Here is a 22,228-nt window from a genome sequence, read left to right as displayed (position 1 = left end):
AAACAGAAGTAAGTAATATATAGGCTCTGCTCCCTGTACACCGGGAGTAAGGGAGCAAGTGAGCCATAGAGCATTTGCAAGTTCCCACATCTGACTCAGACTCAGTTTCCTCCATTATTAAGTGAGAGATCATGGCATCTGGTCCCATCACTTCATGGCAAATAGATGGGGAAACAGTGGAAACAATGTCAGACTTTATTTTTGGGGGCTCCAAAATCACTGCAGATGGTGACTGCAGCCATGAAATTAAAAGACGCTTACTCCTTGGAAGGAAAGTTATGACCAACCTAGATAGCATATTCAAAAGCAGAGACATTACTTTGCCAACAAAGGTCCATCTAGTCAAGGCTATTGTTTTTTCCTGTGGTCATGTATGGATGTGAGAGTTGGACTGTGAAGAAAGCTGAGCGCCGAAGAATTGATGCTTTTGAACTGTGGTGTTGGAGAAGACTCTTGAGAGTCCCTTGGACTGCAAGGAGATCCAACCAGTCCATTCTGAAGGAGATCAGCCCTGGGTGTTCATTGGAAGGAATGATGCTAAAGCTGAAACTCCAGTACTTTGGTGACTCATTGGAAAAGACCCTGATGCTGGGAGGGATTGGGGGCAGGAGGAGAAGGGGACGATAGAGGATGAGATGGCTGGATGGCATCACCGACTCAAAGGATGTAAGTTTGAGGGAACTCCGGGAGATGGTGATGGACAGGGAGGCCTGGTGTGCTGCTATTCATGGGGTTGCAGAGTCGGATACGACTGAGTGACTGAACTGAACTGAACTGAACTGAACGATACAGCAGCACTGATAGCAGGGCTAAATTAGACAATGATACTCAATGAAACAATGAAACGTCTGCCACATAGTAGGCATTCAACACATTTCAGTTCTCTTTTATTCTGTGAGTCTGTAACATGGAAGAGATTCAGAACAAGAAAGAATTCATATATGGAATTTAGAAAGATGGTAACGATAACCCGGTGTACGAGACAGCAAAAGAGACACTGATGTATAGAACAGTCTTATGGACTCTGTGGGAGAGGGAGAGGGTGGGAAGATTTGGGAGAATGGCAATGAAACATGTAAAATATCATGTAAGAAACGAGTTGCCAGTCCAGGTTCGATGCACGATGCTGGATGCTTGGGGCTGGTGCACTGGGACGGCCCAGAAGGATGGTATGGGGAGGGAGGAGGGAGGAGGGTTCGGGAGGGGGAACACATGTATACATGTGGCGGATTCATTTTGATATTTGGCAAAACTAATACAATTACGTAAAGTTTAAAAATAAAATAAAATTAGAAAAAAAAAAAAAAGAATTCAGAAGGGGAGTCAATTTTTAAAAATATTTAGTGACTTTGATTTATTACCAAGAGAGTTTCAATTTGAAGAATAACATACTTCACATTTTAAATAAAAAGTCAAAAAAATCACTAGTACACAAAAAAATCACTCTTAAGCAAATTACTTTAATGACTTGTGGTAAATGCGCACTTGAACGTTGGACAATTTGGAGAGTAGCAGAGTGCTTTATTCTTACAAGGATCATTTGTTCTGTATTTGACAAAAACGATGAACATTTCATTCTGCTTTACTTTTAAATGGGTATTATTGTCTCTGTTATTTGACAATGGCAAGGAAATGTCACACCAATCAGAAAAGCCCATTCATACTTAACAGGTCAACTACAGAACAGAACGTTCCTTTGACTGATTTATGGTTTGAAAATTCTACATAAACAGTGTTGATATTTCCATTTTTACCAAGTATCAGCACAAGACACTTTACAACTGTTGTTGAAGCAAAACACAACTGTTTGCTGCTATAAAAAACAGTAGCAAGTAAACAAAAATTTTTTTAATGCCTATTTACTGAAAATGGGTAGTTATAACAGTAGTGTGTTTTAACCTTTAACTTGTTAAAATTTATGTTCACTAATGATCAAAACATATTATTTGAACGCGAAGTTCTTGAAACCATGGGTTAAAATTTATAACATCTTTTGAGGGGCAATGTTTGCTAGCTATATTCTTATAAGTGTAACTGAAAATTAGCATATGAACTTTGTAAGCACATATCCTAAATGTTCTTTCTTTGTCAGAGCCTTGCTAGAATATTCTCTTAAACTTATTCTAAATATCTTGATGTTGCCTGTTCTCATTTAAATATTAATGTGGTCAGCAAGTGTAATTGCATAGCACCTTTCTTATCAAACAAACTTTTAATTAAGTACTTCAAAAGAGAGACCAACTTTCTAAACATTTTACAGCTGTAATGTTGGTCTACAGTGATGTGAACAGATTTCAGATACCTACAGACAATTTTATGAGAAGAAATTTCTCTAATTCTCTCATGTCTTTGAATTGGTATATGAAGAATTACACCTTTTTCTCTGTGTTGGGCCTGCTCTTTAAGAGTGAGTTTGTGTGTGTGTGTGTGTGTGTGTGTGTGTGTGTGTGTTTTGCTGATCAGTACAGGAATTCAGGAGGAAATGCATTACCCTTGAGTTCTGGGGAACTTAGATTTATGAGATGTATTTGTGTGCTCAAGCATATCAAGACCTGCATAAAAACCAGTGCATTCCCTGAACTCAAAATCATTTAGTAATCTCTCTTACATCCCATCTCCTTATCAAGGAGAAACGCCCTACAACCATTACTAAAGCTTCAAAAGCCTATCATTTAAAACAAATCTCCAGGCAATCCCTTGCTTTTAATATCAGAGGCTTATTATTGTACTTTACATATAGACACAAATATGGAAATTTGTATTTTAAAAGCTTCATGCTTATGTGCATCTATACAACAGAATCAAAGGATGCTAAACACTTTTGACTTTTTAATTTTAAAGTCGCTCTCTTTATTTATTTATTTATGTGTCTTTTAAAAAATTAGTAAGCTTGACCAACAGGACTGTCAAAGAGAGGGTAAGATTAATAAATGGAAAGGTAGAGCAATGGATTTGGTGGGGGTAAACTGATTAAACTGAGTCGAGCTTAATTCAAAGCAGCAGGAGCAACAGATGCCGTTGCCTTTGTTTATTTTCCCTTGTTGTCAGATGGAAAGGGAGAGATAAATACTAGGAGGGAGGAGAAAGCTGAATTGTATTTCTGCTCCACCTTACCCTGCTGCCACATTTCAACACTCACAGTGGTCTAAACAAAGTCCTTTCTTTGGAGTGGACCATCCAATCCTGGTGACCAGCTGTCTCTTTGAAACTGGGTGGAGGGTGATCAGTAGGATAGAAATCATACATAAACAACATCAATTTATTTTCCCATGAAAAATGAAGCAGTTATATTGTGTTCTTTTATTCTGAGAATCTTAAGGCAACTATGAAGCTATGAATCTCTACACTGGACTATATGTCTTTAAAGGCAAAAATAGACCTTGTTTCACTATACCTTCAGCACCTTTCAGTACCTGGCATACAGTAGACAGTAAATGGCTGTTTAAAGATAAAATCAATCATATTTTTCCAATAGTACTGGAGCATTATTGAGACCTGCTTTTAGCCCACCATGGTTATACCACAAGAAAAGTCTTCTTTTGTATATTTTTTTGTGGTAACCTTCCTGACATCATGAAACCTAATGAAGTACATTAATTTGTACTGGCATATGTTAGGAAATTTTAGCATTGCAGATACAGTAGTGAAGTGAGGATTAAAAAAAGTCTAATCTCACAGAGATTACATTAAAAGCAATAAAAATAAGTAAGTAAGTAATACATAGACATACCTCAGAACTATTATAGGTTCATTTCCAGATCACCACAATATAACAGATAATTCAATAAAGTGAGTCACATGAATTTTTCTTTGCCACTGCATATAAGAGTCACATTTAAACTGTAGTATATTGAGAGTGCAACAGCATTGTGTCTAAAAAAGGTAGATACCTTAATTAAAATATACTTTATTGCTAAAAATCACTAACAATCATGTGAACCTTCAGAAAGTTGTAATCTTTTCGCTAATGGAAAGTCTTGTCTCTATGATAATGGCTGCTGATTGCTCAGGGTGGTTGAGAAAGGTTGAAGTGGCTGTGGCAATTTCTTAAAACAAGACAATGAAGTTTGGCACATTGATTGATGTTTCCTTCCATGAATCATGAATCTGAGGCACACATATTTGATAGCAGTTTACATTCATATAAATTCTTTCAAGCTTATCAACCAATTTTATGTAATATATGTAATATTCTGCATCCACTATTGTCACTTCAAGATTTTTCAGGGCATATTTACCAAGAGTAGTTTCCATCTAAGAAAAGAAACCCTTTTCTTTGCTTATCAGTAAGAAGCAACTTCTCATCCACTGAAGTTTTATCATTAGATGGCAATAATGCAGTCACATCTTCAGACTCCACTTCTAACTCCTGCTCTCTTGCTATTTGCACCACATCTGCAATTACTTCTTCCACTTGAGTCTTGAACTTTTCAAGGCCACTCGTATAAGCATTGAAATCAACTTCTTCCAAACTCCTGTTAATGTTGACATTTTGATCTCTCTCCATGAGTCACAAATGTTCTTAATGGCATCTAGAATAGTGAATTCTTTCCAAAAAGTTTTCAATTTAATTTGCCCAGATCCATCAGAGGAATCACTATCTATGGCAGCTATAGCCTTACAAAATGTATTTCTTAAATAATAAGACTTGAAAGTCAAAATTACTCTGATCCATTGGCTGCAGAATAAATGTGGGGTTAGCAGGCATGAAAACAACATTAATCTCATTGCTCATCTCCATCAGAGCCTTCGGTGATGAGGTACATTGTCAATAAGCAGTAATCTTTTGAAAGGGATCTTTTTTTTTTTTTTTTCCTGAGCAGTAGTAGTGGGTGGGCTTAAAATATTCAGTAACTATGTTGTAAACAGATGTGCTGTCATCCAAGCTTTGTTGTTCCATTTACAGAGCACAGACAAGATAGATTTAGCGTAATTCTTAAGGGCCCTAGGATTTTAAGAATGGAAATGAGCACGGGCTTTGACTTAAAGTCACCATCTGTATTAGCCCTGAATAACAGTGTTAGTTTGGCTTTGAAGCTTTAAAGCCAGGCATTGACTTTTTTTTCTGGCTATGAAAGTCCTAATATAAGACTGGTTTGTCTCCATTGAGAATATAAGACTGGTTTGTCTCCATTGAAAATCTGTTATTTAGTGTAGTCACTTTATTATCTTAGCTACATCTTCTGGATAGCTTGCTGCAGCTTCCACATTAGAACCTGCGGCTTTATATTGCACTTTTACATTGTGGAGATCACTTCTTTCTTTTCACCTCATGAACCAACCTCTGCTAGCTTCAAACTTTTCATCTGCAATGTCCTCACTTCTCTCAGTCTTCATATAATTGAAGAGAGTTGGGGCCTTAATCTGGATCTGGCTTTGATTTAGGGGAATGCCATCAGTTCAGTTCAGTTGCTCAGTCGTGTCTGACTCTTTGTGATCCCATGGACTGCAGCACGCTAGGCTTTCCTGTCCATCATCAACTCCCAGAGCTTGCTCAAACTCTTGTTCATCGAGCTGATGATGCCATCCAACCATTTCATCCTCTGCCGTCCTCTTTTCCTCCTGCCTTCACTGTTTTCCAGCATCAGGGTATTTTCCAATGAGTCAGTTATTTGCATCAGATGGCCGTAGTATTGGAGTTTCAGCTTTGGCATCAGTCCTTTCAATGAATATTCAGGACTGATTTCCTTTATAACTGACTGGCTTGATCTTATATTCCAAGGGACTCTCAAGAGTCTTCTCCAACACCACAGTTCAAAAGCATCATAGGGAATGCCATGGGTGGTTTGATTTTCTCTCCTGACCATTAAAACTTTGCCTGTATTAGCAATAAGGCTGTTTCACTTCCTTATCTGTTATGTGTTAACTAAAGTACCACTTTTAATTTACTTCAATAACTTTTTTTTTTTTTTTTTGCATTCATAACTTGGCCAACTATTTGGTAAAATGAGGCCTGAAGAAAAAGAGAGAAATGAAGGAAAGATTGGTCAATGAAGAAGTCAGAACATACCGAACATATGCTACTTAATATAAACATCTTATATGTGCTTAGTTTGGGATACCCCAAGCAATTGAATTATAACATCAGAGATCAATGATTACAAATTGTCATAACAAATATAACATTCATTAAAAAGCTTAAAATACTGTGAGAATTGCCCAAGCTGTGACCCAAAGACACATGAGTGATTGCTGTTGGAAAAATGGCATTGATAGAATTGTTTGGCATGGGGTTTCCATAAACCTCCAATTTATACCTAAAAAATACAAAATCTGAAAAGTGAAATAAGGCAAAGTACAATAAAATGAGTTATGTCTTAGAGTCTATTTGACTAGAAAACAGAGTCTGCATCAAAGCATAAACACTCATTCTTTATTGAGAAGTATTTAACCAGGGCAGTGACAGTAAGGGGCAAGTTTAGCATGGCAGGTAGGATGGCAGCATCCAAGGTGACGTTTAATGGAACTGGCTGATGCTTCAGTCGTGTCCATTTGTTGATAAGAGTTAACACTGGGCAGAGTTTAGAGAGAGTAGTCATTGGGAAACAGGAAGGGAGGGAAAGTCTTCTCCCCATCTGCTACTTCTCATTAGCCAAAATTTCTTGCTATGGTTCTGCCCCTGTAGTGTTGGTGGCAGTGGTTAAATCTAATTTATAGTATTTTGGGGTTACCTGGTCCTTTGGAGCAGATGCTGGAGAAACCAGCTCCCCAGTCTCATAATATGAAGCTTCTTTGGGGTTTGGTAGTATTGGTTGGGCCTCTATGGGTCACACTGGGTGACCTAAGTGGCATTATAACCACTTTATAAGTATAGTGTTTGGCCAAGCACTGGGCATGTAACTCATACCAGTCTGATTCATTCCCTGAGGATGTTATTCTAACCTGAGAAGTAGAAATCTCAGTTATGAACTCTGTGAGGGTTGATGATATAATCCTTAGTTTACAGTCCTTTCTTTCTTTGGAGAAAATCATATGCAGCTAAAAAAAAAAAAAAAGGAGAAGAAAAAGCCACAATAAGACCATTGAGTGGGGAGATTTAAATGGCGTTGTGTCTTTGGTGTCTTTCCTTTGAGGTGGTAGATGACTCCTGGTTCCCACAGCTTTTCTATTTGATTCAGTCAGCTATCCCAAATCTTTACTAGATCACTTTTTTAAAGCTGCTTTGAGTTGGGATTATGTCATTTGAACTGAAATAAATCCTACCTAATGCAGCATGTATTATTTTCTTCAGTTTTCAGAAAAGAAAGTGAAAACATTAAGCCATTTCCTGAGCATCATTAATTTAGTTGTTATTTTGACTAAATTATACAGTCACTCTAGAATGTGCACCACTGATGGCAATCAGTTGTTACATATTTCCTGAGAATTACAACAGAGGAAAAGTACATAAGGGCACTAAATTATATTGAATATAAATTAATCTGACAGGTGATACAAAAAAGTAGTATCCCATATTCCAGAGTTTCAAGCTAATCATTATAAATGCAAATATAAATTGTATACAACTCTAGACAGTTTTAGGAATTTGTAATATGTATTTTGTATTAGTCTGCTCTTCATTTCTACCATATAGTAAGAATGGGAGCTAATGTTTACTCTGGTCTAACGTAGACAAGACATTGTACTTACATACATTATCTCACTAATGACATTTATTCCTCCCAACAACTCTGTTATCTCTCTTCTCCAAATGTATAAACTGGACCTCACAATGGATAAGTAATTTCCTATCCAGTTGCAAGTATTTGAAGATGATGGGGCTAGGTTATCATTATGTCTGATGCTGGAAGCTTTAACTAATACACCACAAAACTAAACAATAATAACTAAATAAACAAACAAAAAAACTAAACAATAATCTAACCCACATATGCTATTGTGGGTTTTGGATAATTGGTAATTTTAGAAAAGTCAGCGTATTTCTGGTAATAAATCAAATGTGCATATGCTCAGTTGCTTCAGTCATGTCCAACTCTTTGTGACCCTAGGGACCATAGTTTGCCAGGCTCCTCTGTCCATGGGATTTTCCAGGCAAGAATACTGGAGTGGGTTGCCATGTCTTCTTTCAGGGGATCTTCCTGACCCAGGGATCAAAGCTGCGTTGCCTCTGTCTCCTGCATAGCAGATGGATTCTTTACCCACTGAGCCACCTGGGAAGCCAAATAAATCAAATACATAGTTCCAAAGTGAACATGGCATATACCAAATATTTCTTTTATAGACACTAACCGAAATGCAAACTTGGGATAAACTTCTTAATAGCAAGTGTGCCCTACTACTACTACTAAGTTGCTTCAGTCGTGTCCGACTCTGAGCGACCCCATGGACTGCAGCCCACCAGGCTTCTCCATCCATGGGATTCTCCAGGCAAGAACACTGGAGTGGGTTGCCATTTCCTTCTCCAATGCATGAAAGTGGAAAGTGAAAGTGAAGTCGCTCAGTCATGTCGGACTCTGAGCGACCCCATGGACTGCAGCCTACCAGGCTCCTTCATCCATGGGATTTTCCAGGCAACAGTACTGGAGTGGGGTGCCATTGCCTTCTCCCATAGTTTTGCACAAAAGCATTCTAAAAACTAAATATTTCCAATTTTGTTTTAAAATACTTTTCTTAAATGTATGTAAGTCATTTGCAATATATTATTGTTAAAAAGAAAAAAAAATAAAAGAAACTGGAATTTGAAGCATATATCAGTGCAAAGCTAATGCATTAACATATACCAGAAGTTCTCTTTTCTTTTCAGAGCATCTAATTACTCTAAATATATTAGTACATATATTAGCATAATTGTTTCACATATTGTAAAGTGCTCTTAAATACTCATAGAAAAGATGTATATACTATTCTATATCATTTAACCCACTGAATATTTTAAATTGTTAAACAAGAACTTAAAAGAAAATGTAAGAGTATATATGTATATGTATATATATATATATATATATATACACACACACACGCAAACACATATATTCAGGTGTTAAAATGCATCACCTCAGATAATTTGAATATGTAGATTAGCCTTGATAAACACTGACAGTGTTTTCTATACTTAACTTCCTTTTTTCAGATGTTTTTAACTCATCCATCTCCTTAAAAATCCCATAGAACATTTAAGTCAAATCTAAAAATATAGGACAGAATCAAACATGAAAGGAGAACAGCTATATCTAAGACAGTGAAAGTATTAGTGGCTCAGTCATGTCCAGCTCATTGTGACCCCATGAACTATAGCCCACCAGGTTCCTCTGTCCATGGAATTCTCCAGGCAAGAGTACTGCAGTGGGTTGCCATTTCCTTCTTCAGGGGATCTTCCTGATCCAGGGATCCAACCTGAGTCTCCTGCATTGCAGGTGGATTCATTACCATCTGAGCCACCAGGGAAGCCCCAGCAGTATTTAACATACAGCCAAAAAACCAAGTTTACCTTCAAATATATAGACAAATGTGAAGAATAAAAGAGGAAGAAACAGCCATACATATTAATGATACCAACATCTAATTACAACCTATTCTCTCATACTAATTTAATCAACAAATTGGTAGAGAAAATAATGTCACACTTAGGAATGTTTAATATTTATAGACAAATTCAGTTATATTTTATCAAACATAATCAGATTTAACAGTTTAATACTTTATCAGAGAAAATATGAGAGATTTGTAGAAATTACAAGTAACAGAAATAAACTGAAAAGTATTAAAGAACATTATAGAACAAATTGTGTCAACTGATCTTTATGCCCTCAAATATAAGACAATGCTAATGAAGCCTATTTAAGATAGACATAAATGCAAAAATATGTGCATGTTTATGTTTGCATGTTTACCTTTTGGGACATGAAATCTTTAAAAATGATTGAGTTTGTATTTTAATGTGTTCAAATTCATTATTAATTCATTGTTAAATTCATCATTAGTGTTATTTGTCAAATATTTCCAGCCTTGCACTTTCCATATATAAGGTAAGATTGCACTTTCTATGTGCACTGACTTTGGATTTGGAGGAGCAGTAGAAGAAGGGTGTGCATGTGATTATCAAGTCAAATCAGTGGTGAAGAGGACAGAACATGTAATGGCTGGGAAAAAAACCTGTCAGAGCTTTCTTCCCCTCTGCCTAGGAGTCTAGCAGTTTACAAGAATGGAGTTACATTTTGGGGGATAAAACTGTTAGGTCAAGTCCAAGTCACAGATTGAAGAGATGTGAAGTAGAACCCTGAGTGAACCTCAATGGGCATGTTTATTGAGTAAGAAGCATTTTCATTGTAATATGTTACTAAGATTTTAGAACTTCTTCTTAATGCAGTATATATGAATCTACCCTGATTGATAGAGAACCACTATATTTCTTCCTTTTAAATAGAGTAATAATTTATTTGGCAACATCCTAGTGATTAAAAAAGTCAGAGAAATGTGCACAAGCCACCAGATCAAACTCACCCACCAGGGGTCAGACACAAGAAGCAAAAAGACACCTGCAGGATATAGAAGGGTGACCTTAAAGACAGAAAGAGAAAATGAGAAGGTGGAAAAATAGGTTTCAAAAGAAGAAGATAAAAACTCAGAACGACTAAATGTAGTGGAGATAGGCAATCTACCTGAAAAATAAAAAATAACTCAGAGTAACTCTAGTAAAGATGAACCAACATCTCAAAAAAAGAATGGAGGCACAGGCAGAGATGATCCAAGAAATGATCCACAAAGACTTAGATGGTTTAAAGAGCAAACAAAAAGATGAGAAATAGAAAAACTGAAAACCAAACTATACTAGAAGGGATCAATAGCAGTATAAATGAGGCAGAAGAGCAGATGACTGAGCCGGAAGGCACAATGGTGGAGATCACGGTTATGGCACAGAATAAAGGAGAAAGGATGAAAAGAAAGGACAGTCTCAGAGAACTGTGAGACAACATTAAGTGCATCAATATTTTAGCGGTTCCTAAAAGGAAGAGAAAGATAAAGGGCCTGAGAAAATATTTGAAGATATTATAGCCTAATACTTCCCTAACATGAGAAAGAAAGTTCTCTCACCCAAGTCCAGGAAGCACAGAGAGCCCTATGAATGATGAGCCCAAGGAGGAACACCTCAAGATGTGTATTATTTAAACTGACAAAAATTAAAGACAAAGCAAAAATATTAAAAACAACAGGAAGAAAGCAACAAATAATATACAAGGGAATCCACATAAGCTTATCAGCTGATTTGTTGGCAAAAACTGCAGTCCAGAAGGGGATGGCATGACCTATTTCAAGTGATTAAAAGGAAAAACCTACGTATGGTCAAGAATACCCTACTCATCAAGGCTCTCATTTATTTCCTCCAGTGAAAGTTGCTCAGTCTTGTCCGACGCTTTGTGACCCCATGGACTTCTCCAGGCCAGAATACTAGAGTGGGTAACCTTTCCCTTCTCCAGGGTATCTTGCCAACCCAGGGATTGAACCCCAGTCTCCTGCATTGCAGGCAGATTCTTTACCAGCTGAGCCACAAGGGAAGCCCCCTTTAATTCCTAGTAGCACTTTAAATACCATAAGATTGTTTCTAAAGTTCTAGCTCAGATTTATACAAGTAAACAATAAATTACATTGTTAAGCTCCCTGAAGAAATGAAGCCAAGAATGTACCTTGTACTGAGACACAAATAAATGGCTGTACCTCAGTGATCTTGGGCTACTTCAGAATATATCTCTAATGTTAAAGGGCCTGACAGATAGGACACTAAAACATGTCAACCTTTAAGAAACCAATGAACATTTAGTTTTCATAGAATCAGAATTTAAACATAAATTTCTTAACAAAAACACTCATCAGATTAATTGTTTATATAGCTCATGGCAAGCATAAGACAGGTAAATGTAAAGAGGGCTTTCATAACAAAAATGACAACTGAAGGAGCTACTAGAAATTGAGATGTCAGAAAAGGCTTCCCCAAATGGGAGTTGTATGGGGTGAAAATGGAATTTGAAAACAGCCAACTTGGATTTTGATCTCCAACTCTGAACTGGGAAACTGATTTAATTATGAAATCCCCAGAAGTGGTCTGGACCCCATTCTCTGAACCTTGCCTTCTCTATGACATATGTCTCTCCTTTGTGACCTTAAATTTGTTCCTCTATTGTATTATTCAGGATTAAATTAGGCTTTGTCACTTATAAATACAATTCCTCCATTTCTTTTCTTTCTTTCTTTTTTTTTGTCTTTATCCCTATCAACTTTTCTTCTTTACAGACTTGGTGTGTTGCCCCTTCCAATCACTGATCACTCACTTTTTTGATCCCAAATTTTCCAAACCTGAGCTATCTCTCTTCACCGAATACTCAATCCAAACTGCCTTTGCCTCCATGATACTAAATCAAGAAGATGATGTTAATAATCTTCTTAGTCATCTTTCAACAGTATTTGACAACATTATCACTTGCTCCCTTTCCAAGCAAAGCATTCTTTACCTTCATTTTTTTTTTTGACATGGTAGCTTAAGGGTTTCTCTGTAAGGGGCTTCAGGACAGAAATATGATTGTTAAAAAAACTGATAGGGAATATGCATTGTAGCTGGATTTGGATGACAATTTCCCACTATTGAGGATTAAATTTCTATATAAAAAACAAGGTGGGAACACTGCAGCAATTGGGATGTGGACATTGCACTGCCAGAGCTTCCATGATCCCAACATTCCTTTTTTTTTTTCTGCCTCTCTGATCACTTATTGCATGTCCTTTCCAGGCTCCTCTTTATTCAGTTCAGTTCAGTTCAGTTCAGTCACTCAGTCGTGTCCCACTCTTTGTGACCCCATGAACCACAGCACACCAGGCCTCCCTGCCCATCACCAACTCCCAGAGTTTACCCAAACTCATGTCCATTGTATCAGTGATGCCATCCAGCCATCTCATCCTCTGTCGTCCCCTTCTTCTCCTGCCCTCAATCTTTCCCAGCATCAGGGTCTTTTCAAATGAGTCACGTCTTTATTACTTGTACCTTAAAGCTGGTTTTCATCAAGACTCTTCCTAAGCCCCTTGGCCCTTATACATTTGTTCTCCAATCCAGTTCCATGAGACTTTTAACTGAAATGCAAGTAAATGAAACCTATTCAAGTTATTTTAGGATTCTCTAGAGAGATGCAAAGATATCAAATGAACACTAGGACAGGAATTGTTCTATTCTCCTAAGGGCTGGAGCTAGGAAAGAGTACCATGGAATGCCTACTAGATTTCCTGAATTTACACACAATATTTCTAGTTACCAACTCAGAATGGATGGCTGCTATGAGTCCCAACTTCATTCCCCAGGAGGGAATTTCATCACATACACAGCTTCCTCCACTTATTAAAATCAATTTGCTCTGATATTAAAAATGCCTTCCTTTTCCTAATCTTAGGGCTTCCCTGGTAGCTCAGCTAGTAAAGAATCCTCCTGCAATGCAGGAGACCCCGGTCCCGGAAGATCTGCTGGAGAAGTGATAGGCTACCCACTCCAGTATTCTTGGGTTTCCCTGGTGGCTCAAGTTGGTAAAGGATCCACCGTCAATGCTAAGAGCTGGGTTTGATCCCTGGGTTGAGAAGATCCCCTGAGAAGGGAAAGTCTACCCACTCCAGTATTCTGGCCTGGAGAATCCCGCGAACACTGTATAGCCCATGTGTTCTCAATGAGTCGGACACAGCTGAGAGACTTTCACTTTTCCTAATCTTAATATACTTGAGGTGCTTCCCAATAAAATTTCCTTCAGAATTTATAACCTTAGATATTTCATTCTGAAGATTAACCTCTCACCACTTTTGTCCTTCTACAAAGGAAAAAAAAAAAAAATGCATACAGTATCAGTGCCGAAAAACTAAGCTCAGCTAGTTCAGTTCCTGATTTCATAAGAAATTTCAATCAAGAAAAGTATTTCTTTTTTTTTTTTTTCCCTTTTCAGGCAGTTGGACCAAGTTAAAGGCAGAGAAACACTATAAGCTAGTTTCTCCAAGTTCAGTTCATTGCTACAGTTGCTCCACTAAGAAGTGGTCCCTCTGCTACTACAATTTAATAAAGATAGAAAAGATTGAATTTCCTTACTTCACCCAAGCCAATTAATCAGTTGGCAAATTAAAGTCAGCTGTGGCTTGAAACCTTTGGTCACAGTTTGGACTTACTACCATCAGTTATATTATTGACAAAAAAAATCAGATTTATAGATAGCAGCAGGGCATTCAGACACTTTTGAAAATGAATATGATTCTTCACATTATTTTCTTCAGGTTGCCTGCTGTGGACTTACCTTCACACATTATTACTGAAAAAAAAAATAGTATAAGTCTTGCAATTGTAACTTCAATTGTATTGGAATTCTAACAATTTAATTTTATAGTTATAATATTGCAGACTCTGCTTTGTCAAGGAAAGATTCCTTGTCTTAAATATCAAATGAATACTTTTCAGTTCTCTTATAAATAGATACATCCATCTTAAGTTAATTGGAAAAGCAAAAACAAAGACACAAACATTAATATTATACTTTTTATCCTTAAGATACCTAGGTTTAACTTCTTGCTCCTATTATGGTTTTGTAGAACTTTGAAATTTTGTGCTTGAAGACTATTTTTATTTTTTTCTGACTTGGTACCTAGTGACTCCACAGTAGCTGTCATACGGGATTTGGTAACACTTGAAATGTAATGACACTATTACACTTAAAATGCTTTTGTAACAAGTATACTGGTATTTTATATATATTTTTTAATTACTAAATGAATTTGAACAGAAATCAGTACTCTCATGCTTATGAATTACATGATTATATCTTTGCTCTTAAATCTCAATAATTGAAATATACATCAATGGTACACCAAAATCTTCTGGAATTAGTCAGCAATAAGGGAGCTTTTGAACATGAAACCTTTCTATCTGTAAGTTCACTGGACATGTTGATCCCCTTTTCTACCCTCTCATGGCATACTGCTGCTAGAAAATTTAACTAAAGGGCTCATCAAGCAAAAAGAGAGTGAGAAACTAGAACCCAGGGGAGGAAATTTCTATTTCAGTATCCTGGATTCTGAAATAAATTATGCTGACTGTTCCAGTCATTGACCACTTCCTTATTTATGGACTTACTCAGATGTCTATTATATGATTAAATACATATCTATGTATTTTTTGAAAAAACAATCTCATCACCTTTTATAAAAAGAAGTGTGAGTTATATAACTGAACATTTAAAATGCTTTCTGATAGTGAGCAGGAGCCATTTTTTGATCACTTGTTCATCAAATTTCATGAAAGCATGAATATTCCTAGGTGCACACAGCATGACAAAATAAAATCAGACACAGTATGCTTGTACTTCTATACATTAATTTATAAAGAACACAGTCCACCACTGTTCAGGACATTAAAATCAATTAAGTTGTTTAAGTATAAGGTTCACACAGAGGTAGATTAATTAAGATTAGAGATAGAGTCAAAATGCAAAAGATTTGCATAAAATGGCAAGAATTACCACATTATTTCCTTGTACACTTCAGTTTTTGATATAAACTATTTATAAAGGACAAATTGAATGCACGTACTGGAAGCAGTATGTCCTTCTAATGTCATGTTGAAGACATAACATAACAGAGCACCAAATACTGTATGTACATCTTTCTTACCCATACTAGAAAAAAAAGGGGGGGGCTCTCAGAGCAAAGATAGTTTTTTCAGCATAAGGTGATAGAACAACTGAGCATGAACATGCAAAAAATAATAATCTAGACATAGATTTTATACTCATAGCAAAACTAACTCAAAATAGATCAGAGACCTAAATGTAAAACACAAAACAAAAAAACTCCAAGATAATAAAGGACTTCAATGACCTTGTATATAGTGATGACTTTTTAGATACAACACCAAAAGCACAATCCATGAAAGAGAGATGATATAATGAACTCCATTAAAATGATAAATTCCTGGCCTGTAAAAGACAATGTCAAGAGAATAAGAATATAAGCTACAGACATGGGGGAAAGTGTTTGCAAAAGACACATATGGTAAGGACTGTTATCCAAAATATGAAAAGAACTCTTTAAATTAAATAATAAGAAAACAAGCAATCCAGTTAAAAATGAATCAAAGACCTAGACAGACTCCTCATCAAAGGAGATATAAAACTGGCAAATAAGCAGTTGAGAGTTATTCCACATCATATACCATCAAGGAAATGCAAGTTAGAATAGTGAGATATCACTACACAACTCCCAAAATCTATACAAACTGCTGTGTATAAAATAGATGAACAACAAAGATACGTTGTACAACATGGGGGTTTATAGCTATTATTTATAATAATTTTAATGCAGTATAATCTATAAAAAGAACAAATTACTATGTTGTATACCTAAAACTAATATAATATTATAAATCAACCATGCAAGTGAGAGTCGCTCAGTCATTTCTGACTTTTTGCAACCCAGGCAAATTCTCTGGGAATTCCCCAGGCCAGAATACTGGAGTGGGTAGCCTTTCCCTTCTCCGGGGGATCTTCCTAACCCAGGGATGGAACCCAGGTATCTTGCATCGCAGGCAGATTCTTTACCAGCTGAGCCACAAAGGAAGCCCAAGAATACTGGAGTGCATAGCCTATCCCTTCTTCAGCGGATCTTCCTGACCCAGGAATCAAACTGGGGTTTCCTGCATTGCAGGCATATTCTTTACCAACTGAGCTATCAGGGAAGCCCAATACTTCAATTTAATAAACTGGAACACTGATAACACCAAATTATAATGAGGATGTGGAGGATTATCCACTACTGATGGGCCTGCAAAATGCTATAGGTACTTTGAAAGACAGTCTAGTGTGTTTGCTTGTTTGTTTGTTTTTTTGCCAGACTAAACATACTTTTACCATATGATACAACAATTGTACCATTTGGTGGTTACACAATGAAGTTGAAAACTTATGTTGAAACAAAAGCAATACAATGAATATTTATAGAAGCTTTATTCATAATTGTTAAAACTTGGAGGCAAACCAGATGTCCTTCAGTAGGTAAATGGATAAATAAACTATGGTACATCCAGATCAGATCAGATCAGTCACTCTGTCATGTCCGACTCTTTGCGACCCCATGAATTGCAGCACGCCAGGCCACCCAGTCCAACACAAACTCCCGGAGTTCACTGAGACTCATGTCCATCGAGTCAGTGATGCCATCCAGCCATCTCATCCTCTGTCGTCCCCTTCTCCTCTTGCCCCCAATCCCTCCCAGCATCAGAGTCTTTTCCAATGAGTCAACTCTTTGCATGAGGTGGCCAAAGTACTGGAGTTTCAGTTTTAGCATCATTCCTTCCAAAAATCCCAGGGCTGATCTCCTTCAGAATGAACTGGTTGGGTCTCCTGGCAGTCCAAGGGACTCTCAAGAGTCTTCTCCAACACCACACTTCAAAAGCATCGATTCTTCGGCACTCAGCCTTCTTCACAGTCCAACTCTCACATCCATACATGACCAAAGGAAAAAACAATAGCCTTGACTAGACAGACCTTTGTTGACAAAGTAATGTTCCTGCTTTTGAATATGCTATCTAGGTTGGTCATAACTTTCTTTCCAAGGAGGAAGCATCTTTTAATTTCATGGCTGCTGTCACCATCTGCAGTGATTTTGGAGCCCAGAAAAATAAAGTCTGACACTGTTTCCACTGTTTCCCCATCTATTTGCCATGAAGTGATGGGACCGGATGCCATGATCTTCTTTTTCTGAATGTTGAGGTTTAAGCCAACTTTTTCACTCTCCACTTTCACTTTCATCAAGAGGCTTTTGAGTTCCTCTTCACTTTCTGCCATAAGGGTGGTGTCATCTGCATATCTGAGGTTATTGATATTTCTCTCGGCAATCTTGATTCCAACTTGTGCTTCTTCCAGCCCAGTGTTTCTCACGATGTACTCTGCATATAAGTTAAATAAGCAGGGTGATAATATACAGCCTTGATGTACTCCTTTTCCTATTTGGAACCAGTCTGTTGCTCCATGTCCAGTTCTAACTGTTGCTTCCTGACCTGCATACAAATTTCTCAAGAGGCAGGTCAGGTGGTCTGGTATTCCCATCTCTTTCAGAATTTTCCACAGTTTATTGTGATCCACACAGTCAAAGGCTTTGGCATAGTCAATAAAGCAGAAATAGATGTTTTTCTGGAACTCTTTTGCTTTTTCCATGATCCAGCGGATGTTGGCAATTTGATCTCTGGTTCCTCTTCCTTTTCTAAAACCAGCTTGAACATCAGGAAGTTCACGGTTCACATATTGCTGAAGCCTGGCTTGGAGAATTTTGAGCATTACTTTACTAGAGTGTGAGATGAGTGCAATTACGCGGTAGTTTGAGCATTCTTTGGCATTGCCTTTCTTTGGGATTGGAAAGAAAAGTGACCTTTTCCAGTCTTGTGGCCACTGCTGAGTTTTCCAAATTTGCTGTCATATTGAGTGCAGCACTTTCACAGCATCGTCTTTCAGGATTTGGAATAGCTCAACTGGAATTCCATCACCTCCACTAGCTTTGTTCATAGTGATGCTTTCTAAGGCCCACTTAACTTCACACTCCAGGATGTCTGGCTCTAGGTCAGTGATCACACCATCGTGATTATCTGGGTCATGAAGATCTTTTTTGTACAGTTCTTCTGTGTATTCTTGCCACCTCTTTTTAATATCGTCTGCTTCTGTTAGGTCCATACCATTTCTGTCTTTTATCGAGCCCATCTTTGCATGAAATGTTCCTTTGGTATCTCTGATTTTCTTGAAGAGATCTCTAGTCTTTCCCATCCTGTTGTTTTCCTCTATTTCTTTGCATTGATCGCTGAAGAAGGCTTTCTTATCTCTCCTTGCTATTCTTTGGAACTCTGCATTCAGATGTTTATATCTTTCCTTTTCTCCTTTGCTTTTCACTTCTCTTCTTTTCACAGCTATTTGTAAGCCCTCCCCAGACAGCCATTTTGCTTTTTTGCATTTCTTTTCTATGGGAATGATCTTGATCCCTGTCTCCTGTACAATGTCACGAATCTCATTCCATAGTTCATCAGGCACTCTATCAGATCTAGGCCCTTCAATCTGTTTCTCACTTCCACTGTATAATCATAAGGGATTTGATTTAGGTCATACCTGAATGGTCTAGTGCTTTTCCCTACTTTCTTCAATTTAAGTCTAAATTTGGCAATGGTACATCCAAACAGTGGAATATTATATAGCACTGAAAACAAAGCAGCTATCAGGCCACATCAAGACATGGAGAAAGCTTAAAGACTTATTACTAAGTGAAAGCAGCCAAGCTAAAAAGACTACAGATTGCATGATTCCAACATTATGATATCTGGGAAAAGCAACACTACAGATATAGTAAAAAAAAAAAAATAATAATAATAATAATGTTTGCCATGGATTAGGGAGGAGGAAAGGATGAAAGAGCCCAGATTTTAGGACAGTGAAAACTATTCTGCCTGCTACTATAACTGTGGATGCATATCATTACACGCTTGTCCAAATGTAGAATACACAACACTAAGAGTAACCTGCCACAAACTATGGACTCTAGATGACAATGATGTGTCAAAACGTATTCATCAGTGTTAATATGTACACCATTGTGATGGCAGTTACTGATAATGTGGAAAACCACATGAGAGGGGGTAAGTGGTATATGGAAGTCTCTGTATCCTCCTCTCGATTTAGCTGCTCCAGAAAAACAAAATTTTAACAAACAAAGGAACACACTGTCCAGATTTTAAACTTTAGGAGCTAAGTAGCATGGAGATACCACAGCTGTATTTGAAATGTGCTTTACAATGAATTTCTGTAGTTTGTTACTAGCAAAAACAACTGTAGGTTAGCATATTTTCCCCTATAGAAAAAAGATAAAGCTAGATAAATATCTTATTGTAACTTGAACTTTTTGATTTTTTTAGTTTGTGAAATCTCAATGATCTATAACGAGTTCTACTAGGAGTAGAAAGTAAAAAATAAAGAGCATAGGGAATTCATTTTCTAAAAGTTTTATTATTTGCACTGAGCTCCATGGGGACCAATCTTTAATGTCCCAATAGATGGTTCTCTATGATTCCACTATGAATGTCTGACTTTTCTAGTCATATCAATCCCTTGCTTTTGGACTCTACTGTGTCTTACATTATTTTTTTTCCTTATCATCCCTTTTATCTACTGTGTTACATCTTCTACAAAACAGCCATTGTGTTTCAGTTGCATATATCTTGTATCTATGGAATTATCTGGAATAAGTTTCCTCTACTCTGTCCCTTCCCTCACCCCTGCTTGTTTTTCAACATTTTAAGTCAGTTGTGACGGGTACTGTAGCATTCTACTCTAACCTCCTTTCAAAGTCTATACACAATAGACTTCTGGGCATATTAATGCTGATAGCTCATAGCTCTGCCCTCACTGAGGATTGCCCTTGGTCACAAGGAATGCTGTAGCCCAGGAGCTGCCCACAGGCAAGGACCGTTTTATACAGAGAAACGAGGCCCACCCCCCGTTAGTCAAATAGTTGCAACTATAAAATTTCTGCCAAATCCAAAATTTTGCATAACAACTAAGTTTTCAGTTGCCACTACAGTGAAGGTCAATTTCTGCTACCCAATCCAGAGTGCTCACTTCCTTATGGTTGTATCTCACAAGACCATTACTTAATGAAACTTCCTCACATAAAAATTTCGTATCTTAGAATCTGTTTCCAGAAAATCCAATCTAAGAAATCCATCATTTAATTCTGTAGAAGATACTTGGAGAACAAGAAAATCAGGGAAAGGAACACTTTACATAGAGGAATTTTGCTCTAAACTCAATATGAAATCATGGTGAATAAAATAGGTTGCCTTTGATTATATCAGTGGTAGGCTTGATACTTAAATGTGAGCCCAAATACAACACTTATATTGCTCAGCTCCTTTAAATACCAAACTCAAATTCCATATCCCTGAACTTTATGAAAAGGAAAAACCTGACTTTGGTAGAGTAGACCAACCATGAAGGAGAAGCTGGCCAAGGTTGACTGCCCTAAATCTTCCTAAACCAGGACCCCTAACAGTTTTGGACTGTTCTTACAGCTCCAAATACATAGAACATAATATTCTTAAAAAAGAAAAGGCAAAAAAGGCAGAAGGGACATTGAATTAGACAAGAGCATCCTCCCTAACATTAATGTTTGGTTTTCTAGAAATGTATCATATTCAATGAATGTCTTTGGACCTCACCATAAAAATTAGCGTACTTCTCTATGGGAAAGTAAAGGAGAGAAATTATAAACTCCTTTTAGCAGCATTACTGATTACAATGTCTGTCACACACAGGGTTTTACATATAGGTGGGAAAATATATTAGTATTATGTTTTTTTATTTATTTCTTAATTTAAGGATAATGTCTTTACAAAATTTTGTTGTTTTCTGTAAGACCTCAACATGAATCAGCCGTAGGTATACACATATCCCTTCACTCTTGAAACTCCATCCCATCTCCTTCCCCATCCCACCCCTCTAGGTTAATACAGAGCCCCTGTTTGAGTTCCCTGAGACATACAGCAAATTCCTGTTGGCTATCTATTTTTACATATGTTTCCATGTTACTCTCTCCATACATCTCACCCTCTCCTCCCCTCTCTCCATGTCCATAAGTCTGTTCTCTATGTCTGATTCTCCATTGCTGACCTGCAAATAAATTCTTCGGTACCATCTTTCTAGATTCCGTATGTATGCATTAGAAAATGATATTTGTTTTTTCTTTCTGACTTGCTTCACTCTGTATAATAGGTTCATTCACCTCATTAGGACTGACTCAGATGTGTTCCTTTTTATGGCTGAGTAATATTCCATTGTATATATGTGCCACAACTTCTTTATCTATTCATCTCTCGATGGACATATAGGTTGCTTCCATATCTAGTTACTGTAAATAGTGCTGCTATGAACAATGGGATACATGTATTTTTTCAATTTTGGTTTCCTCAGGGTTTTTGCCTAGGAGTGGAATTGCTGGGTCATATGGTGGTTTTATTCCTAGATTTTTAAGGAATCTCCATGCCATCTTCCAAAATGGCTGCATCAGCTTACATTCTCACCAACAGTGCAAGAGGGTTCCCTTTTCTTCACACCCTCTCCAGCATTTATTGTTTGTAGACTTTTTCATGAGGGCCATTCTGACCAGTGTGAGGTGATATCTCATTGTAGTTTTGATTTGCATTTCTCTGATAATGAGTGATGTTGAGCATCTTTTCATGTGTTTGTTAGCC

General features: G+C 37.2%; 1 pseudogene; it reads right to left on the bottom strand.

Annotated features, from left to right (window-relative positions):
• Window positions 1-3,923: 3,923 nt before the first annotated feature.
• LOC133258119 (tigger transposable element-derived protein 1-like) lies at window positions 3,924-14,259 on the bottom strand (annotated as a pseudogene).
• Between the last annotated feature and the right edge of the window lie 7,969 nt (window positions 14,260-22,228).

Source organism: Bos javanicus, chromosome 12 (assembly GCF_032452875.1).
Source record: "Bos javanicus breed banteng chromosome 12, ARS-OSU_banteng_1.0, whole genome shotgun sequence".
NCBI classification, from domain to species: domain Eukaryota; kingdom Metazoa; phylum Chordata; class Mammalia; order Artiodactyla; family Bovidae; genus Bos; species Bos javanicus.
The sequence above is the reverse complement of the archived record's forward strand: the minus strand, read 5'-3'. Positions and strand labels throughout refer to the sequence as shown.